The sequence below is a fragment of the Poecilia reticulata genome, linkage group LG2, assembly GCF_000633615.1.
Source record: "Poecilia reticulata strain Guanapo linkage group LG2, Guppy_female_1.0+MT, whole genome shotgun sequence".
NCBI classification, from domain to species: domain Eukaryota; kingdom Metazoa; phylum Chordata; class Actinopteri; order Cyprinodontiformes; family Poeciliidae; genus Poecilia; species Poecilia reticulata.
This window is the reverse complement of record NC_024332.1, coordinates 33,685,225-33,707,308: the sequence shown is the minus strand read 5'-3', so window position 1 is coordinate 33,707,308 and position 22,084 is coordinate 33,685,225. Positions and strand designations below refer to the sequence as shown.

The following is a 22,084-nucleotide window of genomic DNA, read 5'->3' as shown; positions in this document are numbered from 1 at the left end:
TGTGTGTGTGTGTGTGTGTGTGTGAGTGCGTGCGTGCGTGCGTGCGTGCGTGTGTGCTGTCGGCAGCATTGTGTTCCACCCTCATCGTGCTGAGTTTCCAGTAAGTGTCCACGTGCTTCACAAATGCAGTGCAGCCACAGTTCACGCTAGACACCAATCAGCCAAATGCAGCCTCTCTCCCAGCTAACGGGGAGTGGAAAGCAGTTCCTCTCAGGTGTTCTTAGCTGAGACATGCAAACAGATGACGTCTGAATTACACAAACACAATCAGCTACACTGGGAATAATTATGCTTCACCTGAACTCAAGAAAATTGAGGTGATAGTTTTTTTTTATTATTACTTCTGTCAAGACATTAAACTGAAACTTCTGGTATTTACAATAAGGCTGGTTGAAACTTTTGCATAGAAAAATCTATTTAGGAGTAGTGGTGTATTGTTAGTTCAGATTTTTTTTTTCTTTTTGTAGACTTTATTTTTTTCTTGCTTGGATAATTATTGCCTCTGGTTTTGGATACAGTGTAGCTGTAATATTTTTTTATTATCTTTTAGAACAATTGTTATGAATTGTAACCATGGCAACAAGTTTTTTATTTTTATTTTTTTTTACAATTGGGAGTACCTGCTTAGCATCTCAGAAGCTCAAATAATATCTAAAGTATAATACCATCAATGCGTAAAGATCATGATTTAGAGAGCAGAAATTTGAAGCAAAAGCAAATGAGGTGGATTAGTAGAGCCTGCCAACCACTCATGTCATTCATGGCATGTTGTCTTGGAATATCGTCTGTGGTGCCCTGACATTGAGTTTTTAAAATGTCATTAATTAAGTTTAAATTTGAAAATAATCACAGCCTTCTTGGCAATTAATCTATCACTGCACCACTGCTGCTCTAAAACTAAAGCTTACTCTTTACCAAATCTGCTTCAGTATAATGCATTACATCAACTGGTGCAGATGTACCTTGAAATGACACTCTTTAATCACATTAAATTTTATTTTTCAAATATTTTAACATTTGCTGAAGCTTCAACATTGAAAAAAATAGTTAAAACTGCAAAATGAAGCAATCAATCTATGTTTTGAAGACTTGCARATATTTCCAGTTCTTTGTTGTCATAATAAATCATAGCTGTCTTCTTACTACCCTATTTTCCTTGATATAACAATATATGATCAATGATATGATCATTGCCAATACGCCAAAAAAAAAAAAGATTTCAGCCTTGTATCTTGGAAACGTGATTGTACCCCTAGTTACAATCACAAGCTGGAAGGTATTTTGTCTGAATTTTGTGTTATAGGCCAGCAATTAAGCATTCCCAAAGCATGATGCTGCCACCACCATATGTTAGTGTGGGGATGACACATTCAGTGGTTTGTGGAGSATTTTCCAACACACAAACAGGCTAACAACAATTTCTTTTTTTTTTTTATTTGTGATAGCTTCCTGGTTATTTCTTCAAATTGCTGTGTCACCTACATGATTTGAGAGATTCCCAGATTAGAATGCTGTTTTAAAACCTAGCCCGGCTTTAAACTTCACCTGTCTGCTGCACTCTTTTTTTTTTTTTCGTGTTGCTGTTTGTTCACTAATTTTCTCTAACAAACTTCACTGAGCAGCAGCAATTATCCTGGGATTCAATTACATGGACTCTGTTATAATTATATAATCAGCTTATAAAGAGTTTGTGCTACAACTTTAATTACCATATTTTCCGCACTATAAGGCACAACTAAAAACCTTTAATTTCCTCAGATGTACCTTTAAATGACACTCTTTAATCACATTMAATTTTATTTTTCAAATATTTTAACATTTGCTGAAGCTTCAACATTGAAAAAAATAGTTAAAATTGCAAAAGCCGACAGTGCGCCTTATAATCCGGTGCACCTTATATATGGACCAATATTGAGCCACAACAGGTCTAGCAACTACGGTAAGCAGCCGCCGACTTCATTTTCCCCCGTAGAAGAAGAAGTTCGCGGTGCATGCTGGGATAGTTGTCAGACTGCTGGTTTGTTGATAAAGTTTGATAATACATTTATAGCCAGGGGGGAAGGGGCGGAGGAAGAGAGACAGACTGTGGCGGCAGCGTGTCGGTYGGTCTGTGTTACCCAGAAAGCAGTTGGGCACAATATCGCAACACCAACACCGTGAGTGAAACAACGACTGGGGCAGCCTACTATATAAAGTACTCGGGGACCACTTTTTTTTTTACAAATGTGGATGTGTAATAATAGAGTACAGAACAAATTGGCAACCCAAACTGAAGCGTCTATTCTATGCGCCTTATAATGCAGTGTGCCTTATATATGAAAAACGTTTTAAAATAAACCATTCATTGAAGGTGCGCCTTATAGTGCGGAAAATACGGTAGTCAAGGATGTTTTGGTTTGATTCTGCCACAGTTAATTGTTTTTTTCTTTTACCCCACTCAATTCAGTWAAAATRTCCTTTTTATTTATCCTCAAAGGRAAATTTCAAGGCACATGAGTAACACAAAGCAGACTGAAATCGAATAGCTCAAACAATAGAGATAAAAAAAATTCACAAATGCTTAATAAATGTTTGAATATGTATAAGTGGTAGTGCACATGTGCAGTGTGAAGTACTTATGTAGCTTAAGTTCAACAGTGCAGCAGGAGTTCATAGTTGGACTGGGAGGATCTGCTGGTCCTGGGAAGACATTTAACCAGTGACCACAAAATCTGATAATGCTTCCTTGTCAGAGTTGCACTGCTGCACACAGAGGCACATTCCTTTGTGGTGATAAATAGGGAAACTTCTTTATCTTGGCTCAGTCTCAGACTGGGTACRACTTCCGATGGCTGGAAATACCCAGCTCTGTCCCAAGTGTGATGACCATGCTGAAAATAATCAACAGCATTTTTATTGTTTGCTTCTGCTGGTATGAATAATTATTTTGTCCCATTTCTTTGCAACTTAAATCTGAATCTTTAAACTACCACAATTGTCAAGTTTTCTATGTGTTCTAYAGGAATGTCATGTAACATATAGGATTATGTGAAAACTATAAGAAGTCCCCTAGTAAGTCCAGAAAAAACGGAAGGAGTTCTGTAGGTGTTCATTCATTCATCATTGTGACAGGTCTCAGCTCAAACCTAAATTTTGATTGTGACTTTGTGAAAACGTGAAAATTTATGTTTCCATTCCAGACTTCTTTTATCCAATCTTTAGGTGGACTAACTCATACTCAGCCTTTTCAGGGTATTACATCACAATGAGAAAAATATAGAATGCCCCTTGGTTTTATCCTTTATTTAGAGGATAAGACCAAATCCCGTCATCTTGAATAAGTCGGCCACCTTGRATGGAGCTGTTGCTGCAGCAACATGGCGCTGATTTTGAGAACACCTGCACATCTGAGCAGTTGAGTCCTGAGCGTCAGCAGAAGCATCAGTGCGGTGCTGATGCTGGCATCCGGACAGGAAGCTGTATTAATGTAATTGACATGTGTAACAGCAGGAGCAGTGCAGCCTTGCAGCTGGTCTSATCTCTTTAATCCAAGTTTTGGATTGTTGCCTGGCCCGTTTTAGGTCACATTATGTAGCCGTGCTCCGTCAGGCTGTGTTTTATGTGGCTGGWTGTGATTTTTATGAGAGAGATTTATTTTGATTGTGTATGGTTAGGGGTCTGAACCTTCTTCATTCCTCCTTTGATAATCTGGATTCTCATACAAGGTCCTATGAAATCTGTGAACCATCAGTTTCATGGTCAAATCTCAGYGGCAATAGTTTTGGGCTTTTATGGTAAAGTTTGAAAAGCCAATATCCAAGCAAATAGATGTTTTTTCTTGCAATGTGTAAAAATTAGGATACGCTGAATGCATTTGGATTTGCATGCAACCCAAGCACGCTGAAATCTAATCTGCCAGGTCTGCTTGAACTACAAATGGAAACCAGAGAGCCTCTGTTACCGTAAATCGGTTATTCATTTGCAGATTCTTATTTAAAGAGATTAAAGCAGGATTAACTGAAAACACTGGTGTGCGAGTTTAACTCGAGTTGGTTTAGACWGTCATCTGAGCTGCGGGTGTGACATGTTGATTCAATACGAGATTTGGTACATTTAAAATGACTGGTAATTAACAAATAAAAGGTTGGATTAAAGATAATCTTTAAGGTTGTATTTTTTTATCTTCTTTTTTGCCAGGTTCATTCATTGTTACTTTGATTCTAGGATGTCATGTGTTTACATAATGTTATTTTACTTCAAATTCTTTCATTTTTTGAAAGCATCTAAACTTTGTTGTATTTTATTAGGATTTTATGTGAACAACACACAGTTGCACATTGAAGGAAAACAGTTTTTTTTTCTTTACAAATACAATCTGATAAATGGGGTGGGCAGTTGTGTTCAGCCTTCTTGAATTTTTACACCTTTTACTGCATTACAACTGGAGATCTAACGGCTTTGCATGTCTGGAGACTGAAATCTGTGCCTGTTCTTCCTTGCAAAGTGCTTTAAGCTCCTTCACATTGGATTGAAAGTGTCTTGTAGGAATATTTCGCAAGCCTTGCCTCCATTTCTTAATTGAATTTTAGCCTAAAGTTTTGATTGGCCCACTCTAAAGCATTGTTAGACTTAGACAATATACTCTATTCCATCGTCGCTCTGGCTGTATGCTTCAGGTTAAACCAGATAACAAATTTGGTCTCATTTGGCCAAAGAACCTTTTACACAGGTGCTGYKTGTCCTCCRAAGGTCTTGACAATTTTCAAATGTGTCTTTTTTTTCTTTCATCATTGGCATTCTTCTCGGCTTGCACAGCAAAGTACTGTGCCGGTAAGGGTTTTTCCCCCTGAGTACAGTAATCTGTAGTCACATCTTCTCCAGATTAACCATTGACCTCATGGCTGCTTCTCTAATTTCCTAACCACAATATTGTCACTGTTCGAAATGAAAGTTAAAAGTGCATCACTGCACTTCAAAGAAACACTGCTGTTGAAATAATTAAATTTATCTTTAAAAATCTGGCATTATGTTGGTATATCTGGTAAACTGTGGCCTCACAGCTGTTATAAATAGCCCAGATGTGCTGAGTGTTCTTGACGCTTGCAGCCTTTGGAGAATCAGTGAGTGGAAATGACCAAATGACAAAAGCTGGACTGAAGAATAGAAGCGAAAGTCTTTCCCCTTTTTTGTAAGTTCGTCCTCTTCCTCGCTTCCTCTGCTTCCCTCAGGCCGTCTCCTCTTTTCCTTCCTGCTGACTGACATTTCGATAATGACTTCGTCTGAGCCGCTCCACAGGCCCTGCCTCCATCCGCATCCTCAGCTCTCCATGCAGGGRCGGCTCCTCTCATCACTCCTCACATCTTTATCAGATCAGTAAATGACGGTAATGTCATCTCAGAGAGGTCAGGGAATTAAAGATCGTCTATTTTCTGGAATAGTCTTCTCTTTTAGCTTGGAGAGAAATTGTTCTGGACACAGGCTTGCTGGTCAGCCTGTTTGAGGACTGGGATTTTGTTAAGAACTGGGTTAAGCTCTACATCCTTTTATATTTGGGAAGGGGTATTACAGTTGTGGCTATGAGCTTAGATTAACTTTGCATAAACRAAGCTTTAAAAGCCTTTACCGTAAGACCTTTTTTCTTCGTTGTATTCTTTGTGTTCATAAATACTGTCTTCATGCGCCGCTCAGTTTTAAATATACTCTTCTCTCGTGATATTTGTGCTAGTCGGCTTCTATAATTACCACAGCCTGAAGCGCCTCATGGGGAGCAAATTAACACACACGAGTGGAGGAGCAAAAACCAGAGTCATACAAGCTGGATTGGAGTAGCCCTGACCTCGGACGTGTGCGCCTTTAGAACGGGGACGTAAACGGCAGGGATGTTGTTATTCATAGATCACAGCCATAATGCGTGCTTATGTATGTGTGAGTAATGGTCGCCTGATGTAGCTCGGATAATTAGTCGATTAAGGTGCTGCACCATGTGGSAAGAAAAACTGCAGCAGGAGCAGATAASTATTTATTAATTATTCATAAAATGTTATTAGACACGTTTTGTTTTGATTCCACGGRCTGTCCGTATGAAACATGTTTTTAAAGTGATCACCTTCATGTTTTCGACTTTTGGTCTAAGGAATCCTAAAGCCCACATWGAGCTTGTTATAGTCTAATTTCTTTTAAAAATCTAAAAGCTTTATATTAAGTGTTTCATACACTGGTTGATTTCCACATAAGAGAACAMATTTCATTGCTTCTTAAATTACAGATAAGAGCATGGCAAATTTTTGTTATTTATTTTTGTAGCAGCATCCCACTTCTGACTCTTCAAATTGTAAACTTGGCCAATCGTGTTGCTGTATGTGCTCTGAAGCCATGGTTGTCAGGACTATTTAGGACTAAGCATGGGCAAGTACTGCCCATGCAAAATTGAACTATTATTATTAAGATTYTGAGAATAAGTAGATTTCTATAATTCCTTTGCGTTATTCTTTCTATAAATGTTTAAGTTATACTTCTAGGGGAGCAGTTACCCTGCAGACAGATGGACTGTGATAAATTTTACACAGATAAAAAGTAGTACATTTTTTCTCACATTTGCTGTACAAACATCGAGGAAGCTTTACTCAGGTGTTATCACTATTTAATTCACTATTCTATGACATTAATATTATAATTTTACATCTTTTATGTTTAATGAGATGCTAGGTGAAGTGCAGGAGATTCTCAGTTCAGCAATGCCTCTTCGCCACATGTTGCTGCACACTGTCAGCTGGCTGAAAGAACACTGGTACACCTTTTCTTTCCCTTAAGAAAGACAAATTTGGTTGTTTGAAATTWTTTTCTTCTATTTAAATCATATTACAATGGACCATGTGGGGGCAGCCAGCACAAATWGCTTAAATCTGTGAATATTTGAGACCCCCCTTTAGAAATGCTTAGAACTRCCTATTTTATATATCTTTCTAATCAAATATACCTTAATAGCAAAGTTGAAACYGGCCTTAAACTACTGAAGAAGGAAAGTCTTAGTCATCTCTACTGCTTTTGAGGGTACAACCAATCATCATCAACTTTTTTGAACTGCTATAACTTATTAGTTTTTATCTCATCATCCTTCATCCTGTCTTTTTTGCCAACACTGCAAGTTTCTAGAATCAAACAAAAAACAAGCAATGASCCTATGATAGTTGTTGAGGCTGTTTGTCTCGTCTTCCTGTCTTTGTTTAATGGGCTCATTAGTGCTGTTTGTTTATTCAGACTGACAGTGGGAGCCGCTAGCCTCTGCTATGATAAGTTTGTGTGTTGAAAGCAGAGAGGTTTGGAAAACTCTGAGTGGACACTTGTGTCATTATTTCTTTCCTGTGCAGCTGCTGTAAGGTTCCCTTCACAGATGGAGAGTGGTTTTAAGCACAGATAGGCTGGTCCTCGGTATTCCACTTTATTTCTAGTGATGTTAAASTTTCTGAAGACCACTAACGGATTTTGTCCAGGTTATAAAAGCAGAATAAAATGTTCTTATGTGCAGCACATGACTGAGAAACTGGTGCACATGTCCTGGTGACCTCTGCTCATACTGTACTTTGTAWCTCTGCCCCGGAGTCCTCCCTTGTCTTTGTGCATTTGTGTTTATTGCTTTGTCCATGTGCTTCAGCACCATCCTTCCCCAGTCCCACTAATATAATGTYATGATGACCACGACTCCAAGGTGCAAAGGGTACATATGTTCACATTCCCCACACCTTTCTTATTCTCTTATTTATTTAAAGGAAGAGGACTGGACAGCTTTGGGTGGCCTCTGTGCTCGGCTTTATGAATCTGCACATAATCTGCTAAMTCACGCTCAGGATTAGCAGGTGCAYGCGTTTGAGAGGAAGGGTAGTTGAAGCACGCTTTGTGCCTGCTGTTCCTCTTCTGTTTGCTCCTGAACATAAAGAGGAAATGAGGATATGGATTGTTGTAGTGCTGCTGGATGAATCCCGYAGGGGCTGTGGAGCGGTTATTATGTAATTTCCCCTCAGTGCAGATTGGTCAGTGGATGAGATGTTGGTGGGCTCAGCACCGTAATCTCTCAAGTATTATCCGTCAACGTCAGCAGTTGTTGTGGGCAGAACTTGCTTTGTTTATGTAAAACCAAACAATCACCTGGGTTTGCGTGCACAATAATTCACATTGTAGCCAATGAGGTTTGCTCATGAYGTCAGAACATTAYTTGATCTTCTGGGAACATCAGCTGGGAAACTCCTTGAAATGTTGATTTTAACTCAAATTCTAACAGAGAGAGCAGTGATAGTTGCAATAATACACTTTATTACTAGCCCCTCGAAAAGGATTTATCTTAATTAAATTGGTTGTACAAACAGAAATATGCAGCCTCTGTCTGTTAACAATGTTTGCTTGTGCTCTTATTAAGTTACAGTGCAGACTGGGAATACAAGAAGCAACAAATCATACTGGTATTTATTATATCATAAATTAGTCCTCTTGCTTTTATAAGGACAGATTTTATATTTTTAATCAAAGCAATCAACCTAAAAATATAGTGACACTTGATTAAGTGAAAAGGCGTCTAAATGATATTCCAGTAAAYGAGGCTGCCTGCAAAATAAAAACTTAGGAAAAAAGAACAAGAAAAAAGGGAAAAAAAAATCAATGAATGGAGATTAAAAAWTTTTTTATTAAGTCACACTGACTTTTACAAAGTTTACACATTATCATGATATGTGTTTATTGTAAGCTGATCTTTGCTTTCTTCTTTTGTAGAAATGATATTTCATTATGGACTTAAAGAGTTTTTTTGTATTTATTTTTGTTATATTTACTGCTATTTAAAGAAACGTTTTTTTTTTAAAACTTTCAACGAGAAGAAAGAGCCTAGAATATCTAAAGCATGACACGGAAATATTATGTGAGATTTATAGTAGATAGCAGCCCTTCTAAATGTCTTTACATTTCTTACTTGTTTTGTCACTCGTGACTTTTCATGTTATATTCCAGAAAAGCATAACTCCCTGTTCAAACTTCCGAATATGTTAAAGCCTTTAGTACACTCACTGGAAATACAAAAATAAACATTTAAGGTTTGGAAAGTAGGTTCAGTCGAGATAATGTTAGAGATTTCACATTTTCATGGTCAAATGTGTGTTGCTAAAATAGTGTAGCACTGATTAAAACTTAAAATTTTGCTGAAGAATCTAAAAGAAAATCTAGAGACACAGCAACTACTAGTTTTGCAATTTATGGAAGAATGATGAGGGAAAAAAGCCATAAGAAGTCTTGTTTATAATTCACCACAAGCCACAGAAGGRAAAACAACAAATCATGCAGAAATAAAAAAATTGTCACCTACATGAATTGGACTACATGTAGAAAACTAAGTGTACTAACAGTGGTAATAATACATGGTGTTGGCAGCCTCTTGTTATGGCGAATATGATGATTTGTTCTTCTCCTTYATCGCTATGTGCTATTTTGTGATGATTGATTAAATAAAAACACCAAGCAATCCATTAGTTTGTGGTTATAATGTGACAAAACAGATAAGCAATATTTATCCCAGTGATTATTATTAGTAGTAATTAGATTATATAGTAAAGGGTTCAAGTTATAACGGTTTTTAACAATATACTGTTGTTGGGCTATGTTTTGTTGGACGTCTCTGTAATTGTTTTTTTTTTTTCTCTATCTAAAAGCCATAATTGCATTTCAGGTCCTAAATTACTCACCTTGAAATAATCAGTAAACACCCGGTCATTGTATTGCAGGCTTGTAGCTAACAATCCTTGCAGTATTGTGTATTAGTCAGTAATTATAGACGTGTGTGTATGCCACAGCGTTTGTATCTGGGCCCTCGCCTGCGCCTGTGCTGGCAGATTGGAAAGGTAAGCCGCTGAAAGCTTCTGTGTGCGATGCTGCTTTGTCTCTTATTAATGAAGGGGACACAGGAGCTGTCAATGCTGCTGTTCCGCTGCCGGTGAAATAGTAATGAGTGTGTATAACGGAGCCCGGTCMGTGTGGCTTACAGCTCTGCTGCGATTGGTTGTGCAGCCGGGGCACATGGAGCACCGACTGGCCGCGCTGCACGTTAGGGCCGCGGATGCTGGAGGCARAGGAGGAAACGTTTGCAATCGGAGAAATGAGGCAGATTGAGAAACAGAGTTCAGATTCTTCTTTTGATTTTTGTTTTGGAGATCTTCATAGAAACCTCGCTGTTTATCTCACGGAGCATAAAACAACTTTCCAAACATCGAGGAACAAAGTGTTTTATTATGTAATCTGTTACCCCACCCCTACTTTCTCATGCTGTGATCCTTTATTGTTGCTCATGCTGAGCCATGAAGATCTGAATTATTCCTCAAAAGGTATGTTTGAGATCCTTCTTATTTTAGAAATGTTGATTTGTGTTGACTTAATAACAGCACAAGCAAAAATAGCTGATGTCTGCTATTTATTACTTCAGTTTTGATTTTTCTGTTTTGAATATTTCCTGCAACAATATTTTTGTATTTTGCTTTTGTGCTGTTCTTCATTTAAACTTTACCAGTAGACGCAAATGCTATAAATTGTGCATTTCAGTAGTTCAGAATGGGCAGGGTATTTCCAGTAATTAAATAAAAAACTTAATAATTGTTGTGAGAAATAAAATAATAAAATTCTGAACATTTTAATCCAAAAAAGAATCAAATTAACTTTTAAAATTTCTAGTCTGTAATGTTGCTGTCTTGTTTCATGTCCACCTGTGTTAATTTTCCTTTTTACCTTTTTTACTGATATTTTTCCTCATTTTCAACATAAATACGGTTTAAAATTTAATATTTCTATAAAATAAAAAGTTATGGATTTGAATAACTTCATTGAGTGCATATGATTATTGGTGACTTGACTCTCACCAATAATTTCTCCCTTTCTGAAGTTGAACTGGTCGTATACTCTTAAGCCCAAAATTATTCATATCCCTGACAGATTTAGGTTTAAAGTAATCTTGTGATCTAATCATGTTTATTTTTATTTAAAGTAGTAATAACATTTTAAGAATGACAAGAAGTTCATTCAGTGTTAGTTAAAAAAATATAACGCATAAAGTATACTTTCGATACTTTATGCTTTACTTTCGTTTAACTTTCGATTGCATTCATTCAGGAGTGGAAATAAATTTGTGCCAAAATCACTAATTCCACATTTGTTGACGTCTCCATCAATTACTTGGAAATAAAGGCAATTCATTTACTTTTATTTTTATTTTATACTTTGCTTTTTTAAATTCATGACAGTATTCAGAAACATTTTAGTATTTGTTGACATCATATTTCCCCATGGTCATAATATGACCTGACTCTGATTCCCATTTCTCTTAACAAAACTTAAAAATTGGAAATGCAAGAAAACATGTCATTCAAGTAATCAAGAAGAAATACAATTAGATAGACTTTTTTGTAATAATAAAATCGTCAGGCATGTAAATAGTGCATACTATGCAAATATTACATGTAGGTTAATAGGAATAGTCCTGAGTGTAATTATCTGTGCTGTAATTATTTCAGTATGTTGTACAGAAATTAGCATTTTTTCTGTTTTCTAAATATTCCTCGGGAACATCCTGCAGTGAGAGCCTGGAAGAGGCTGTGATGAAAGTGAAAGCAAAGAAAGCTGCTTATCTTGCTCCAGGAAAAAAAAGAGAAAAGCTTGTTATTTCTACTAAAACTGGATTAAAACTTTTAATTGTAATCATAATAGATGTACAATTGTCTCAGTTTATTAAGTTTTGAGGGATTTCTTTTTTTTTTTTATGTGTTTGAATTCAGCTTTCGCTCACCATTTCAAACATGCACGTACACTCACCATCTGCTACATTAAAACTGTGAAAAGCGTTCGCCCCCTCATACAGTCACTCACTCCAGCCTTGAAACAGCAGAGAAGCCTGAGCGGCTCGGCGTTCAGAGGCCAACTCAACGGCTCTTTGTCATCTTCCCCGAGCCGTTCCTAAGCAGTTTGTTTGGCATGTCGACGCGCATTGTCTCATTGTGAAGGATTTTATCATCAGTGAGTGGGGCGGGGAGGGACTGTGGTGTGGGGGGGATTGCACGTGGTTTGCTACAATGCTTTGGAGGTGGTTATGTGTCACAATGAGAAACACAAAAATACAGTTTCAGCAGAGCTTTGCTTGGTGTCACGCTAACTTAATAGGTTTAAAGTTGTGGCTTTAAACAATCATTTTGTTTGTTTCCTGCCAATCTTTTTGCTTTTTATTGTATTTGTGGAAATGTTTGAGATTTAAGGTATCAATTTTTTTATGGGAAGGATTCTCTGAAAGCAAAGTCTTGTTTTTATATTTTTGTAGCAAACATGTGATTGTATGAGATTCTCACAGAAGGATAACCTTGAGTTAAAATCTCACAGTATCACAACACTTACACAAAAAATCGAGGCAAAAATGTGCAATATGATTTTATTGTTTTTATTTCAGGCAAAAAGGCAAGAATTGTTCATACTGCTGCAAAAAATGTAATAAAATATTGATTATTACAGTCAAATATCTACATAATGAATGAATAAACACCAGTTGGTTTGAAGGCTTATTTTGCAGAATAACACAGGTATAAAAAGCTGATTTATTTTTTTTAGCTGCTTAATTTGTCCCGATTGTTGTTTTTGTTTTGTTATTTGTGAATGAGGGAAATATAGTTGGCTTTTTTCAGCCATCTGACCTGCAGTGAGCAGTCACAGCCCAAAAAGGAGCTGCATGCAGAAGACGGATAGTTCTGATCACTTTTTTTTCTACAGTTTGCAGGAACAAAACTGGAGAACATTTTTGAGGTTATGAAACTTTTAGCTTAAAAAAACACCATAAGAACAATGGGTGGAAAATGATTCAGACCTACTTTGTAGTTACATTTTTTATGTAAGTTGTAAAACCAACCTACCAAAGACTGCCCTTTTATCATTATGTAAATTTCTTAAGTGAAACACATATTGTGAAAATTCCTTATTTTTTTAAATTATTTTTTAGAGTTTTTTGAATTTGTCTTGAGATTTATAGAAGCATCTGGAATTTTTCTATTGTTATCACTTGCTTTAGAAATGTTTTATTTAATCTATGGTGATGGTTTCTGTATTTTGGTGTAGTTTATTGTTTGTTTTTCCCCACGTTGACATGCAGCTTTTATGATCAGCTGGACTTCGGAGTCTCGGCTTCAGAGCTGGGCTCAACTGTGCAAACAGATCAGATATTAAAATTTCTCTCCTGCATGCATGCCGAGAACTTCTTCCTCACTTTGTCAATATTTAATCAGAGCTCATTTTTTTTGGGAAATACCCTGCTGTACTTTATGTATGCAGGGAGCTTCTTCCACCGTCCTTTGTACTTTCTCAAAAATGGCTTTAAATACGCATTTAATACCGTGTTTTCCGCACTATAAGGATTAGAAAGCGCATAGAATAGACCCTCCAGTTTGGGTTGCCAATTTGGTCTGTACTCTATTATTACACATCCACATTTGTAAAGAAGTGGTCCCCCGAGTACTTTATATAGTAGGCTGCCCCAGTCAWTGTTTCACTCACGGTGTTGGTGTTGYGATATTGTGCCCAACTGCTTTCTGGGTAACACAGACCAACCGACACGCTGCCGCCGCAGTCTCTGTCTCTCTTCCCCCGCTCCTTCCCCACCCCCTGGCTTTAAATGTATTATCAAACTTTATTAACAAACCAGCGTTCTGATAACTATCCCACTTCTTCTTCTACTGGGGAAAATGAAGTCGGCGGCTGCTTACCGTAGTTGCTAGACCTGTTATGGCTCAATATCGGTCCATATATAAGGTGCACCGGATTATAAGGCGCACTGTCGACTTTTGAGGAAATTGAAGGTTTTTAGGTGCGCCTTATAGTGCGGAAAATACGGTAAATTAAATTTTAAGATATCTAAAGTGATGACTCCAAACATTCTACGTCCACGGCCATCTGCACTGTGACCCTTTTGATGGCCATTTCATGCCTTTTCTTGTCTCTTTGGACGCTTCAGCCAGCACGCCGCCCCGGGATACGCACCCTCCTCCTCTGGCAGGGTCTCCCTCCCGGTGGGGCGTGGCCCGAGGATCGACCCCGGACAATGGTGCTCCCAGATCCCAACACCCCCGTAACGCTCCGTGCATTATTACATTCCTGCTGCCCCACCCCGCCGCTCCCCTCCCATGAGGACTAGGGCCTGAAACAGGAGCTCCAGGGGGAGCATCTGTTCCTCTCACGCTCTCAGTCAGCTAGTTTATAATCTCTACCACTTCCTTTTGTCTTGGGCACTCCCTCTTAGCTCTTACTTCTAGCTAAATTTAACCCATCGCTTTATGAGCTCCGTTCTTTGTGTTTGCTCGCAGGTAAGCAGTCAGAAGGAGTCGAGCCCGAGACCGGATCCCACTGTGCAGATCTCTGAGATGCTCATGAATCACCTGACAGGTCAGTACACACTGCACACACCTTCAGACACACAGGGAGATAAGAAGCTGGCAGTGGATGTTAATAAAGTTCATCTGGAGAGAATGTGTTGACATTGGAGAAGAAAACCAGAGATGTGACCTTTTGAGAGGAATTCATCTGATTTTGATATTATGACCTTTAGATTTCTTTCTTCTTTCTTTGCAGTCTTTCAAAGTTGAAATAATATTTGCAATAAGCCCTCTTAAACCCTAAAATAAGAACATTTTATTGCCAACTGGACTAACATGTCAGCAACTTTAGATTTCTAAAGATTTGTTTTCTTATTAATAGAAATGTAGAAATGCAAACAGCAACGTTTTAATCTTTCATAAAATAGCATTTGTATAAAATGCTTTATTTTATTTTTACGTTAACCTAAAACTACAGACCTTTTGAAATCTTTCAGATAAAGTCCATTCTGAATTGGTCTAAATCTTAGCAGCCCTTATCTTGCTTCTATCTACATAAAAATTTTCAAATTTTTTACTGAAGATCTTTTATCTAACTTTATTGATCTTGTTTTACAGCTGATATTCTCTCTGTGGTCTCAGATTACTAAAACATAACATTTATCTTTTGGCTTTATGCACACAAAAAAATTTCTCTCCACCTCACTGAGAATAAAGACAATGTGTTGCTGCCTTATTCATCTCTCAGAGCTACAGAGGGTATTTTTATGCTTCAGCCACACGTGACTGTGAAACGAGATGTATTGTTTTGACAGACTGCACACTCTGATGTTTCATTTTGCATCGTGCAACCCGCAGCCGTAGGTCAGAGTCGGCTTTCGCAAAAAAAGTGATTACCGATTTTGGCCCAAACGGATTTTCTTTTGAGAAGAAACGGTTTGCCCTACTTACAGAGGCACCACCGCAGCCCAACCTGCTGTTTCCAGCTGGTGCTGCTTTGAAATACGCCCGACCCACCTCCTCCCCGCCGCATCCTCCTCCGTCTCCTCGCCTCTGTTTTCATTTCATCCCTCTTTGCTCCGCCCACGAATCCCCGCTTCATCCCTCCTCCTCTCCGAGCCGCGTCCTCTGCTGCGTCAGACACCTCCATTCATGAAAAGCGTGACGTGAGCAGGTCCTCAGCGACACCGAGACGGTTCACACCGCCCACCCACTCACAGCCCAGGTGCTGCGCGAGTCACAGGGATGCCTGTCTGTTTTCCCCTCTGTCCCTTTCTGGCCATTTCTCCCTCGTGTCTTCGTCGTCTTCAGCCGTCCTCTCCGGGGGTTTCTAACCGTCCTCCGTCCCTGCCTCAGAGCGGAGACGGGACCATGAATCAGAGCCGTGTCTCCGGTGAGTAACCTTCTATTGCCGCGTCTCTGTAATGTGGAGCTGCTTCTCCTTCTTTTCAATGATTTGGGGTTTATCTTTTGTCAAATATGCGTACAAAAGCAGTGTTTTCTTGTGTGTACTTGAGATTTTTTGCATATGTCTCGGGTTTTTAGTGTGTGTTCAGCAGTGGTGCTGCAGGAGTGTGTTGAGCAGTCGTGCGTCGGTGCGTGCATGATCTATTTTAGGCTCAGCAGTGACGCTGCTGCTGCTTTTTGATGCAGTGTTATTCATGCCCTCTGAAGGACAGGTGATGTAGGTTAAAGCGACACTCACCTCCCCCCCCCACCTCACCTTTGTTTTTTCATTCATGGCACCAGATTTTCCCCAGATTTTCTGGTACTAGTATTATCAAGAATGTCTTGTTTAACCCAAATTGACCCACTTTGCCTGCTTTTTCTTTTTTCTTTTCATCTTTGACTTGCCTCCCCCTGTTTGCATCTTCACCAATCTCTTAATTTAGTTGGCAGCTGGAAAGCTCAGAGTGCCTACCTCTGTCCTCTGCTACTAAGCATGTTTATATAACTGTGGAGGATGAATAGCCAGCGGTTTGGCTTTAGAGGAGAGAAAGAGGAGGGGGTGGAGCAGATCCATTCGTTCATTTAAAAAAAAAATGTGGCCAGAATCCTATCTATGCAGTTTGACTTCAGCTGCTTTGCATTTTAGAATAACATACATGTTTAAGGCTGATCAGGGATCATAGAAAGCTGGGAACCACTAAGAGCGCTAATGTATATTGATTTCCAGATTTCCTGCTGGTCCCACTGGACTCACATGACCCATTTCTCTGCTCTTTAGCTTTGTGGCTTTCCATATTGCATCCATTTGAAAAAAAAAAAAATGGTGTCAGTCACAGCCAGTCTCCTGCAATATGCATGTTTGTCTGTCTCTGTCCTTGTTGTTAGCGGGCCAGGCAGACCGTCCAATTAAAAGAGCACAAGGGGAGTTGTTGTGGCAGCAGCTGCTCTGGTGTTGCAGTGTTTTGCGTGCGTGCGTGCGTGCGTGCGTGCGTGCGTGCGTGCGTGTGTGAGCGTGCTATTCTCTCCTGGTCGTGCAGGGCAGACGGGCCTAGTTCACATGGAGCCGACTCCTCTTGTGCCCTTTGTTGTCGCTCTGGGAGGCTTTCCCATTAGAGCTCGGTCGGTACAGTATCGTGCCGCTGTCGGCCTTAGTAGCTGCAGAAAACTAGTCAGATTTTTCATTCATGTTTTTCTGTTTTCGTCTTCCTCTTGCATTCTGCTTTTCTTCTGACTTATCCTTTCCACCATCGCCTCTTTGGCCTTGATTTCTTATTGTCTCTAATGAATTCTGTATGAAAGCGTCTGTATGATGGAATCCGATTACAGAGAGCTTATTTTTGTCATTAGCTACCGGGAATAAAACTGCTGCTTGACCCGAAAAGTTGATTGCAAACTTGTTGTATCAGCATTTTTCCAGTCCGGATAAGTATGAGAAAATAAATTAGAAGATGATGTTTGTATTTCCACTTCATTCCATATTCCATTTTCTAGTCAAATTAAGTTTATTTGTACAGCACATTTCAGAAGCAAGGTAATTCAAGATGCTTTACCTGATAAAAACATAAAACAATAAACAAGAAACCTCATTGCTTTGCAGCGGCAAAATAAAGAGAAGTAATGAAAATTTGCAATCCAAATTAAAACTAATGATTTTCCAGTTATTGTTAATAGATGGCAACTCGAAACAAATGTGTTTATAGCCTGCTTACTGACAGTCTGTTCCAGATAAGAGGAGCATAAAAACTGAATGCGGTTTTGGTTCTGATCTCTAACAATTTTTTCAGAATGTAGTTAAAGCAATCTGCCAAAGAATGGATGCTCCAGCAAATTTATCCCAATGTCAAACACTAGAAATGCTCAACACACTTTCATAAATGAAGAGCTACAGCTCATTAACTTAGCTAGCAAGTTAATGTTCTTAACAGAACAAGTTGGAAAAAGGCTAAACAAGTTCTGATTGGCTGGATGCCTCACCTGCTAATTGTCGTTTTTCTATCAAGATAATATTGCAAAAAGAGTTGGGCTTGAATGAGACTTTCTAAAACAATGTCCTTTAAGACACCAGAGTACTGATGTTTGGAGAAAACTACATGCAGGTTATCAGCACGGTCAGAATCAATAGARATTGTAGAGAAACAATTTCCACCATTAATAAATCTAGTAACCTTTCTTAGCATTTGATGTTCATCATTCTGCAGAGATAAATATTTTTAACAAGTAGAAAGCATTTCTGATGGCTACCGATCCCTCCAAGATTCAATGTCTCAGCAAATTCATCCCAATGTCAGAGCGAGTAGTGATCAGAGAAACTTAAAATAAAAAACCTACGGCACAGCAGCATCTCAAGGAGAAAGCCTAACAAACATCAATGCAAACAGAATATGAAGCACGGTGGAGGTGGGGTGATGATTTGGATTTGTTTTCCAGCCACAGGACCAGGACACCTTGTGCTCATTTAATCGATCATGAACTCATGTGATTGCCAACATGTTGGCAAAGTGTCCTTAGTTAAAACTGGGTCAGCACCAGAACAATGATCCTAAACTCAACAGAGCAGCTGATTATAAAACATTAGCATTGCAACGGTTCATTCAGATTTCTTCTAAATGTGAAAGACTGAGACAGTCCTAATTTTACAAAGTATACAGGGTTATTTTTTTTGTTTTGCCTTAAACTTTTTTATATTTTGGCTTAATCTTTGCTTGAGAAGTAATGAATGATTGAAATCTGATGTGTGCTTTTGTACATTTTGAATTTAATTACTAAGAAAGCATTCTTTGTGTACTGAATGATGTATACTGTGAAAACCCCTTCTACCTCCTCTGTAGTTGCCCATTTTACCCTATGGGTATTTGAGTGTTCTGGCTGATGTGCCTCGCTAAGAGCCTGGAGAATGAAGCTGACGTGTGTTTTCTCCAGTTATTTATTTTCTCCAGTTCTGGCTGGTACCAGCTGAGGCTATTTGAGGCACCGATCTTGTGTGTGTTTGGAGTGCTAATGATTCACAGCCTCTCTGTGTCAGACATTTGGAGGATTCCTCCAGAACATGATGTAGGATCGATGAGGATAGAGAACGTGGCTTGTTTAACTCCCATCTGATGTGTCTGCTCTTCATGTTTGCCCAGAAACGCAAAAATCAAACTTGTACACACCATCACCACCTGGTCTTTTCCCTCGGGTTCAAGCCAAAGCATTGACTGTGTTTCTGTTTGATCCCCAGTCTAACCCTTAACCTGCAGCTAAACAGGTGAGGGTCATTGTGCCGAGCATCAGAATTTGAGGGAAGAAGGATTATAGGAAAATGTCAGCTGAGAGAGATTGTGAAAAATAATTTGCTGTTCCCATACCAGCAGATTATTCCTCTCACCCTCATACAGTTTGGTGAGGCTAGAGATGGCAACGCTGATTTATTCACACATAAACTTCTAATTATCTACTAGATTTGTCTGCTTGAACAATGACTTACATCTGTGAGTTTCGTGTTTGTTGACTGAGTTTTATAACTCTGTTTACTCACACGCTGAACAGAGACCTTGAACAGTCCATAGTGTGGGGAAACAAGTACAGATATCAGAGTTCACCTCTTCAACTATGACCGAGAAAAGCAGACTGTCACATGCTCGGTGGAGACCAGCACAGCTCTCACCATCTGTTTCAGGAGAGGAGCCCAAACGGGACACGAACTTTGCGGTGCAAGTATTTGTCCCAGAAATAAGCTTCAGATGTTGGGAAAAGGACTCTACATGTCTGTGACTTGGTTATTCTTCTTTGCTAGATAGCTGATGAATTTGTTTGATCTCACCCTGTCCATTTCAGCTCTGGTCTCATGTGACCAGAACATGTGGTCTTCCCCTACATCCCTTGTGTCAAACTTCAAATTGTACTTCTTATGGCTTTCGTTCCACAGTAGCTTACTTCTCGCCACTGCTGCACAAACCCAGACATGTGGAGTTTGCAGCAAACAGTTGTGATATTGATTAGATTTACCCACCTGAGCTGTGCATCTGTCCAGCTCCTCCAGAGTCAGGGTTGTAGCGCTCTGTTTCTTTTCATTATTTTCTGTCGTGATGTGTTAGGTGGGTGATTTCTGGGCCTCAGCCAACTGATCTCATCTTTATTTTCTAAGTCTTTGTTTGACCACCAGAGGACCCTTTGCTCTAAAACTCTCGCAACCAATCGGTGCTGTGGCAGTGACAGTTTTTTTCCCCTTAAGAATGAGATAGAAACTGTTTTTTTTAAATAATGTATTGTCACAGGTAGTACCAAAGAGACACTATGCAGCAACAAACCACTAAACCTTCTTCCTGCTGTGATTGTGTTGCTTCTCTAATAAATGCTCTCATTGCTCAGCCTGTCAGTTCAGGTGCAACCTGTTCGGTAATTAGGTGACCTCTGGAGTAGGGATGGGCATATCGTTTATCATGAAAAACCTCTTATCACGATAAGAATTTTGATTGATCATTGTCTCAATAAATTTCAGTTAGAGGTGTTAAATAGAAACAAAACTGGCAGTAGTTACTAATCTCTCCACTTTTTATTCCACAAGAGCATCAAGAAATATTAGTACGTTTGAAAATATGATTAAATGCAGTTCTTGTTTGCAGTTTAGTGATATAAGTCATAATTCTTTAAGTAGCGTCCTGAAAAAGACTATTTCAAAAGGAAATGTTTTCCAAAAATAGCATTTGTATTTGTGACACTATGGATGCTGTGCCAGGAACTCACAGTCATACAGTTACCTTTAAAAGAAGTAATAAGTTGTTTATTATTATTATTATTAATAATAATAATAATAATAATAATAATAATAATAATAATAATAATAATAATGTTAATAAATAATAAATAAAATTATCATAATAGTACCACAAAATATTGCAATAAATTTCTAACTCGTTATCACTCACCCATACTCTAACGGCACTGCATTGTAGATGAAGGAAACTAGACTAAACAACCCTGAATATGAATTTGATCCACGCTTCCTAGATTTTTGTTGAAACTGTACTCTTCCATTCTTTACAGTTACTCTTTATATTGGTCTATCTAAACCCTAATAAAATATATCGAAAGCTGTGTTTGTAAAACATTGTAGAATATTCAAAAAAAATTCAGAAGATGTTAATAGTTGGAGTTGTGACTGCTTAATATCAAAACACACTGACATTGTACATTTTGCTTTTGTTTTTTAAAGTCCAATAAAGCAGATGAATCCCAAACAAATGCTGCATTTTTCGCTCGAGAGGCCACATTGCTGTTTTTCAAGCCAAATTTTTCTCTACTCTGTGTTTTGTCGACTTCATGAATGTGGCCTTCAGCCTCTTCAAACCAGAGTGCTGAATGGGATCGAGCGTGACTGCCAGCATTGGGCCGGGATGGATGCAGTGTCGACATGGTAACGCGTGAATGATGAGGTGGGAGGGGAGGCTAAATTGGTTCTTTGTCGGAGGCGCAGCTGTCACCTGAAAGGAGGTTCTCCCCCTGGGTGGCTCCCAGCAGGGCTCCTGTTAATGAGGACCGGGACGCAGATGAGACGGCTGCTGCCCGCTCGGGTACCAGGACAAACGTTACATCTGTTGATGCGAAGAGTCTCCACTCTTGTGTTGATACTTGCCGGCCGTTTCAGCTGCTGTTTGTAAAGATACAACAGACACGCAGGCGTTTGCTGCAAAAACACAAACTGCCTTCCCTGGTGAGTTGCTGGGAGTAGTGGGATTATTGGATCTTGCCAGACACACCCAGGGCATGTGTGTGTCAACCTGATCCCCTCCCCTGCACAATCACCAAATGTTCTACACACACACATGCATAATGAGGGATACAATAACTTCTGCTCCCTTGAGTTAAGTGTATCTCTAATTAAAAATATGCCCACCATGAAGGAGGGAGTTAATGGGGGGAAAAAAATTTATATAAATAATAACTAAAATATATCTGGATGTGTGTTTGTTCAAGCTGCAGCCCTGTGGGGGGATTAAAGGATCAGCTCCTGATAATTTCTCCCCCCCTCTGCCCCTCCCCATCCGGCTCATTCTCTATAATATTCATCCTGCTTAGGATGTGCATTGTGTCCTCCTCTGAACCAATATCCATCTTTTTTTAAAACTCTCTTTTTTTTAATCATCAGAGGGGCAGCTGATGTGTCCTTGTTCTCAGTCACAAAGTCTTTTGGAAAGTCCTGTAAATAAATGACTACGTAAACGAAACCGTCTGTCTGCTCTCCATCAGGCTCAGAGATCTTCCATTAGAGATTGATGAACGGGAGCGAGAGGTTTCTTTCCTCCTCC

General features: G+C 39.0%; 1 protein-coding gene across 3 annotated transcripts in view; it reads left to right on the top strand.

Annotated features, from left to right (window-relative positions):
• map3k13 (mitogen-activated protein kinase kinase kinase 13) overlaps window positions 1–22,084 on the top strand; it is a 43,109-nt gene that overhangs the window by 6,028 nt on the left and 14,997 nt on the right. The window contains exons 1-2 of one of the 3 annotated variants that reach the window (XM_008403938.2): window positions 7,478–10,337; window positions 14,340–14,418. The gene's annotated coding sequence lies outside the window, so the exon portion shown is untranslated. Of the gene's footprint in view, window positions 1–7,477; window positions 10,338–14,339; window positions 14,419–15,388; window positions 15,742–22,084 lie in introns of those variants that run through there. The other 2 variants (XM_008403937.2, XM_008403939.2) reach the window with 2 other exon arrangements.